The sequence below is a fragment of the Pseudopodoces humilis genome, chromosome 7, assembly GCF_049639895.1.
Source record: "Pseudopodoces humilis isolate 2021_Gansu_Grassland_sample_001 chromosome 7, ASM4963989v1, whole genome shotgun sequence".
Taxonomy (NCBI): Eukaryota; Metazoa; Chordata; class Aves; order Passeriformes; family Paridae; genus Pseudopodoces; species Pseudopodoces humilis.
This window is the reverse complement of record NC_142206.1, coordinates 8151669-8159862: the sequence shown is the minus strand read 5'-3', so window position 1 is coordinate 8159862 and position 8194 is coordinate 8151669.

Sequence of the window (8194 nt, the reverse complement as noted above, 5' to 3'; positions counted from 1 at the left end):
ATGTGGGAACATAGGCTTCAGTCAGGAAGACCCTGTTATTAAGATATGGACTCTTCTTTTAAAGAAACAAAGGATAAAATATGGTGAGTGGGCTTTGCTAGCCTTGCTAATGTGGTCCAAGAACCACAGACTGGACGTGACTGAATGAGCCATCCTAGACTTGAGAACATGGGAGTGGGCTGGCAGATTTATAATTGCAGCAGCCTCCATAGGCAATGAGACTGCCATTAATGTAAAAAAGCCCTGGAGGCTCATTGTGAACTTACTAAAGCAGTTAAAAACCGAGCGTGACACGATGACAGCAGTGGGGATGCTGTGGGTGCCGCCCAGCAAGGCCGGTGACAAGGACAGGGCACCAGGAGCAGCAGCAGGAGATTTGGATGCTGCACTGAGTCCGTGGGAGAGGAGGACAGGAGAGACAACCATGTGAAATAGCGCTGCCACTCCGTACTGGGATGTCTCGCGAGTGTAGCTTCCTGCAGCTGTACAAAATCACACTGCTGCATTGTGCCGAGATGTTTCTCCAGCAGAGCACCACAAAACTGCATTGAGCTGTGCTTCTGCTCTGTGCTAGGACACCTCGCCAGTGGACCGCTGTGAAGCTGCACAGAGCCGCGCTGCTGCCCCATGCCAGCATGCCTCGCCAGCAGAGTGCCATGAAGCCAAGCTGCACCACCGCCCCGTGTCAAGATGCCTTGCCAATGGAGCACCCTGGGGCCGAACCAGGCTGCTGTGGAGCCACACCAAGCTGCTGCAATGCTGCATCAAGCTGTGGAGGCGTGTTTGCCGCTGTGCCATGCCTTGCAGCTGTGTCAGACAAGAGCTCTGCAGTCACACTGGACTGCTGCCCCTGCAGCAGCTCTCAGGTCACCTGTCCCAAGTATGCCTGTGCAACTGAACAGCACGTACTGGAGCCACATTTGTCCTTCGCCACCATGGGCACACTCAGGCCACCTTCTCCCAGAGCTGATTGGCTCGGCTCTGAGACCATGATCTGTGGGTGGACCCTGGAGACACGTCATGGATACCTGGAAACCAAGCCAATGTCAGACCTGAAAATGCCGGTGGATTGGAGGTTCCTAAAGCTGTTGCCACTGCACACGCACCGCCCCCACTACTGGAATCGGAGCAGCCCCTGTGATATATACCAATTTGGGACTCAACATACACCCACAGAGAGAACTGGAGCCAGCATCCCTTTGCCAAACCCTGAGAGAGCACCCAGTCTGGTCAGTCTCTGGCAACAGGTAAATTGAGTGGCTGTCGTGAGCAGAGATTATGAGGGAGCAGACAAAATTGACGTGCCCGTGTCCGGGGGTTGGGAGCCTGGCGGTGGGACTGTTGAAGCATTCTCTGTGCTGAGAGGCAGCGAAGCCGTGCCTGATAAATACACACCCTTCCAGTGGCCAATTCTTTCCAAACTACGCCAGCTCATTGCCAACATGGATTGAGGTCTTCTGCCATTGCTAACACTCTGTGATTTTTAACCACTGAGGAAGTAACACCTTTTGATATTAAGCAGCTAGCAAAATTGATTTATACCCCAGTTCAATATATAGTTTTGAGTCAACCTGGAGAAGCAGTGCAGAACATCAGGAGCTAAGAAGCCTAAGAGTTTCACAGCAAGACCCATGTTTTGGGGCAGGGGTTTCTCAACTCCTAGGACTACCACCATTGCGGGACCCCCAACTGCAAGCAAGATTACATCCATTAGTGCTGGCACAAGTAAAAAAACTTGGGGATGCAGGCATTATTTAAAGTGGCAAACCTGGCTAACCCAACCCAAAGGTATTCAAAGATCAGATAGGGAGTCAAAGAATGTTACACGCAATTCATAGAGAGACTGCAGGATGCCATGGAAAAACAAATCATAAATATTGAGGCCAGGAATCAATTAATTTTACAATTGGCAAGGGACAATGTGAATGAGGATTGCTGAAAGATTATAGAACTGCTGCCAAATGAAAATCCATCTTTAAATGAAATGATAAATGCCTGTGCCAAGGTTAGATCTGAATCTCACAGTGTGTCTTTATTAGCAGATTCCATTGCAGCTGCTGTAAAATTGACATCCCGTGCTTACAGATGTGGACAACAAGGCCACCTGAGAGCGAACTGTCCCCACAAGCCACTCTAATGGTGACATTTCGAGGACAGAGGAGTGTAAATATTAACTGTAACTGGTGTGGGAAACCCGGCCAGACAATGCAAATACAAAGTCTATACTAACTGACAATCTTTTAAGTACCAGGGAAACGGAAGACTGGGTGCAATGGGGAGATGTGCAATGACACGAGCATCTTCCCGCCTTCCTGTGCAAGCCTATGTGATCAGCTCACAGGAAGGATTAGAGGATCAGCTGGAATGGATGTTTCCACCTCAGTCTCAACAAGCATAAGCACTTCAAAGGTACATAAAGTCCCTCTCAAGGCCAGGCCCAGGCAATCCATCAGGAGAGGATTGCAATGCACTGCTGACTGGAAGATCCAGTGCCACTTTGCAAGGTATCGCTGTACACTCAGGTATCATAGACTCTGATTTTACAGATACATGCCATGGTGTAGTGGTTTTTAGTTCTAACTAAAAACTAAAACTAACTAAAAATCACCAAGGTGTTTACTCATTGCTTGCTGTGAGATATGGATTAGGAGAAGGGCAAAACAGGCTTAAAACTTAAAAGGAATAAAGAACGTTTTTTAATAGATCTACAAGAATAAGAAACCAGAATAAAACCTCCAGAAACCTTTCCTCCCCCCACCCAACTTTTCTCCTTTCCCAACTGGCACCATAGAGACAAAGCCTGGGATGTTAAAGCAGTACCAACTATACAATAGTCTTTTCATCAGTCTCTGTAGGGAGAGGAGTTTTCTCTTGTCATTCCATGAAGAGTTCTCTACAAGAAAACAGTTTTCTCGTGGCTTTTCATTTTCATGACTGGCGGCCACCTGGAAAAAAAGCTCTGCCATCATGCCTTCCTCCCATTTTCACACCACTCAGAGGTGTGTCCATGGGCCATGAACTCAAGGGGTATTATTTTAAGGACGAGTTATTCAAAGGCAAAGGTTTTCTTCATCTATATCTGTGATAATCCGTGGGGACAGAGGTCTGCTTCTTCTCCCCTTTGGGGCAAAGGATCTTCATCAACTCTCACTTCTCTCTCTGTTTACACATTTCATGGGATCACAATTACTCCACCATCTACTTAGTTTCATCAATGGATACTTTTGCTCAGATCTACAGTTTGAATACTTCATTCCCTCCAATACTCTTTCATGAATTAAAGGAGTTTTTCAGAACATTATTGTCCATCTCCACGGCCCAACAAAAAGAGTATTTCAGCTTATTAAAACATCTCCTCATTCTTCTGTCTGAGGCTTGACACCTTTCTTTACTGACCTTGATGTTTCATGTTGTCTCTTTACATGTTGGTCACTCCCACTTTCCTCTCTCTGGAGAGGGGATTAAGTCTGCAGGTCTCATCTGTGTAGTGAAAAGGTTAAATCTGGCCCAAGACACACAGGCCTTCATGGTGTCAGATTTCAGGTGTCTCTCTCAGCTCAGTGGCCTCTGGAGAGCAGGTGGTTTTTGGCTAGGAGATGTCTGACTGGGCCATGGGGGAGCGTATCGGTGAGATGTTAGGAGCCATGGCCTGGCCCAGCCTAGGGCCGGTGGCCACAGCAGAGCCCAGCCCAGCCTGAGGAAGTTCCTCAGTCTTCATCCTTCACCTTGAGAGCTGCTGGAGTCGGGCCCAGCCTCCCCTGCCCAGCCCAGACAGGCTGCGGGGGAGTGGGGCCAGCTGCACCAGAGCTCCGATACATTTTGAAGCCAGAAACAAACAGACAAGAAGTTCCCGGGCTTGGGTTTAAAGAGTGGTATCCACAAAGGTGATCTCACTTTTCAGGGTCAAAAATGCTGTCAGTTCTCAAAACTGGCTAGCTATTGGCCTGATCTCAAGCAGAGAAGGAACTCGCAGCAGCCTCTCTCAGAGGAATCACTTCCATGGATATTTCTCACTTTTTTTCCTAAATGCCAAACTACCACACATGATATCAACCCCTATTCCACCTGTGACTATCCCTGCTAAAACTTGAATTGCTCAACTCATCCCTTTTAAGTCTTCTGTCCCCAAAACAGATCCTAAGGTGCAAGGAGACTGAGGCTTCAGGTCAACAGGAGAACCCCAGGTATATTGGACCCAGGTCGTGTGCGATCAAAGACCTAACATGGTGTGTACTGTCACAATGCCTCGGGCGAGCCCCCTGCAAATAAAGGTCAGTGGAATGATTGACACAGGGGCACACGTCACCATCATCTCTGCCAATGTTTGGCCTCCATCATAGCCCACCACAACTGGGGGATCTGCCATTGCTGGCCTTGGAGAGACCACACAGAGCTGCTTGAGTAGTAGATTTGTGTTGGTTAGAAATCCAGAGTGCAAGTCCAGTAAATGGTGGTTGCTCCATGACTTGAGAAAAATCAATGCAGTCATGGAAAGCATGGGTGCTTTGCAACCTGGTATGCCATATCCTACAATGATTCCTGCCACCTGGGGTATTCTGATTGTAGACCTAAAAGATTGTATTAATCTCAGCAGCACAACCTGTTTACAAAATTGTAAGCTACTATCGCCAGCTTACCATAACCAAACATACTGACACAGGTAAAAATGTGCCTCTGAAAAACAGAGAGGGGGGATGTGTGGTGAGACCTCACAGACTAGGGTAGCCAAAGCCCTGTGCACTTCAACAGTGTTGCAAAACTCTCAAAGTGCTGTTGTAGTGGTTTAGGTTTGCTGATTTGAGTATCCCAGTCAATGCACCAAATAATGTGGTGGATTTAGCGCTGGCTAAAATCACCAGTGCACTGTTGCTGGAGATTTCGGTCTCCTCAGGGCTGAGCCCCTTGGGATACTCCCTCATGGGGAGTTTCCCTTATCTCAGTTCTGTTTCAGGAAGGATACGCCAAAGGCTCGTTAGCTTCTTGTTTCTCATGTTTATTAATATATAATCAAAAGACTTGGCAGGTCTTCCCCAGACTTTCTTCTCAAGTTGAACCCACCATCGTCTGGCTCAAATTGGCTTGAAAAGCACAAAATGGCCCCAAAATACACAGCTCTTTTATCTTTATACTTATTTTCACCCAATTAACAATAGACATGTAAATTATTTTTCTTAGCGACCCAATGACCTATCACCTGTGTGTTGCATTACGGCATTCTCGATCTAATCACTTACTATTACCCCAAAACCTCTAGAAGAAGATGAAGAAAAAAGAAGGAAAAAAGACAACACTCTAAATCCTCCATCTTGTCTTCTGTTCTCTAAACTAGTTTAAACTCTAACTTTTTCACCTAGTGACTTAAAAAAACTCTCTAATCTACACACTTATACTTTTAGTTTTTCTATTTAACAGTTATTTTCATGGTGTTATATGAAATTCAGTGTTTTCTTGGATGTCAGAGTCAGGTATCAGAGATAAGGGCACGCACTCTGTGCCTCAGACTCCAACAGTGCACTTACTCATTTATTGCTGTGAGATATGGATTAGAAGGAGGGCAAAACAGGCTCAAAACTTAAAAGGTATGAAGAAAACTTTATTAACAGAGCTAAAAGAATAAAAAAATCAGAATAAAACCTTCAGAACACCTTTCTTCCCTGCACCTGACTTCTTTTTTTTCCAAACTGACAATGTAGAGACAAAACCTGGGATTTTTAATCAGTTATCAACTCTACAGTAGTTTTTTATCAGTTCTTGTAGGGAGAGGAGCTTTCTCTTGCTATGCCATGGAGACTTCTCCACAAGAAGCAGTTTTCTCATGGCCATTCATTTCCACAAATAGCAGCTGCCTGGGAAAAAAATCTGTAATCGTGATGCTCCTCCCATTTTCACAGCCTTCACACCGCTGAATTTATGGGTCATGTCAGTTTATGGGGTACTGCTTTAAGGATGAGCTGTTCAAAAAACAAAGGTTCTCTTCATCTGTGTCTGTGATCATCTTTATCTCTGAGAACAGCGGTCTTCTCTCCCTGGGGGCAAAGGGTCTTCATCACTCTCATCTCTCTCTCTGTTCAAGCTTCTCATGGGATCACAGCTACTCTAACATCTGCTTGGCTTAATTATGGTTGCTTCTGCTCTTATCTACAGTTTGAACACTCCATCCCCCCATACTCTCTCAGGAATTAAAGACGATATTTCACCATATCATAGTCCATCTCCATGGCCTTACCAAAAGAACTTTCAGCCCCATTACTAGGGCATCTCCTCATTCTCCTTCCATCTGGGACTTGACTCCTTCTTTAACTGACCTTGGTGTTTTCATGTTGTCTTTCTATGTGTGATCACCCTGTCCTTTTCTCTCCCTTGAGAGATGATCAAGGTCTGCAGGTCTCATCTGTGTAGTGAAAGGGTTAATATCTTGCCCAGGCCTGCAGATGGTCATAATGGTTTCTGCCGGGCAGTGGCCGCAGCAGTCACGGTGATGGATTTCAGGCCATGGCAGCCACTGCGGGTGGGGCTGTGGTGGAGGGGCCTGGCCTGGCCCGGAGCCACCCCTGGAACCCAGCAGACCCCAGCTCAGCGCAGGCTGGTGACAGGTGGGCAGGGCTTGGTGTTAGCAAGATGTCAGCAGCTGTGAACCAGCCCAGACTCAGCCGGGGCCCCACAGCCTTCCGTCCCCTGCCCGGGAGCTGCTGCGGTCCGGCCTGGCTCCACCAGGCCATGTGGGCCATGGCAGAGCGGGGCTGGCCCACCAGAGCTCAGTTACCTTTCAAGGTCAGAAGCAAGAGAGAGATTTCCGGGGCTTGCCTGTTTTTAAAATATGGAGTTCACAGAGGCAGACCCAGCTTCTAAATGGTTTAATAGGATGTCAGTTCTCAGAGCTAGCCAGGTATTGTTTTTTTCCAAGCACAGAGGAAGCTCTTAGTATCTTCTCTCAGGAAAATAATTTCCATGGGTGGTTTCTTTCCTCCTGTCCTGGGGTGGACACCTCCTTACTAAATATCAATTAATGCAAAACCAGCACAACTGTCATCTTAAATAATTTTTTGTCATTACAGACAGCCCTCTTGTGACGTCCAGTTACTAAACTTAAAGTACTGGTATGGGACCTTGTCACTTAAGGGCGCAAGTAAGCATATATTCCCACAGATGTTGGTATTTGATACGTAACAACCCACTGCACCAGGTGGAAAGAAACCTGAGACCTTTGGAATGACAACTTACCTGTGACTTCACCTGGACCTCAAAAATCGGACACTTTAAAGATATTAAATGCTACCTCTGACAGTTTTAAATTACCTCTGATAGTTTTTAAGTTTTATTTGTAAGGTTCAAGTTGTAAGTTTTAAGTAAGTAACTTGCAACATGCCATCCAGTAACATTATACCTTTAATAGCTCCTGGACATGATAGTAGAAACTTGATGGGACACAGCAATAGCTAGAAAGATTGGGTTTGTCAGTTTGGTGAGGAGTTTCATTCTTCTTGTACCATGTTAATTGTCATTCTTTCAAAGGGCCCTGCAGAAAGATAATAACTTTTATATTTGAAAACAGAAAAGGGGGAACTATGACAGCATACAGATGGTCTGTATGGATCGTAAAAGGAGGAGAGGTTTGACTACAGAGAGCAGAGGCTAGCCAACCCCCGATGGTGAATGTGAGCAGGCAGCTATTGGTCAGTGAACTGGGTGGTAACCATTCACAGCCGATCAGGTTTGAACGTGGAGTCTTTTGAATTGGGTGTGTAAGAGTGTGCAAATGCCACTAAAGGTCTCTCTGCTGCATGAAACCCCGATGTTGTGTTGTGCCTCTGTCTCCCCTGACTGAAGCAGGGGGAAACTAGGATTGTATTGCACATGGAGTCTGTAATGGGGGAAAAACTCTCCACAGAGCAGACTGCACATGGGGTCTGGAGTGGAGGAAAACACAGGATCACACATGGAGCCCAAAATTGGGAATTCACAGACTAGATGACATGTGGAGCCCAGAATGGAGTAAAACACAGACTGGATTGCATACAAAGTCCAGAATCAGGAAATTGGACCAGATCACATGCAGAGAGCAGAACGTTGGAAAAAGCAGAGCACACACACATGGGGTCCAGAATCAGGAAAATGGATTGGAGCGCTCATGCAGTCTAGAACGGGGCAAAACACAGACTGGATGATGCATTGTCCAGAATTGGGAAAATGTGGA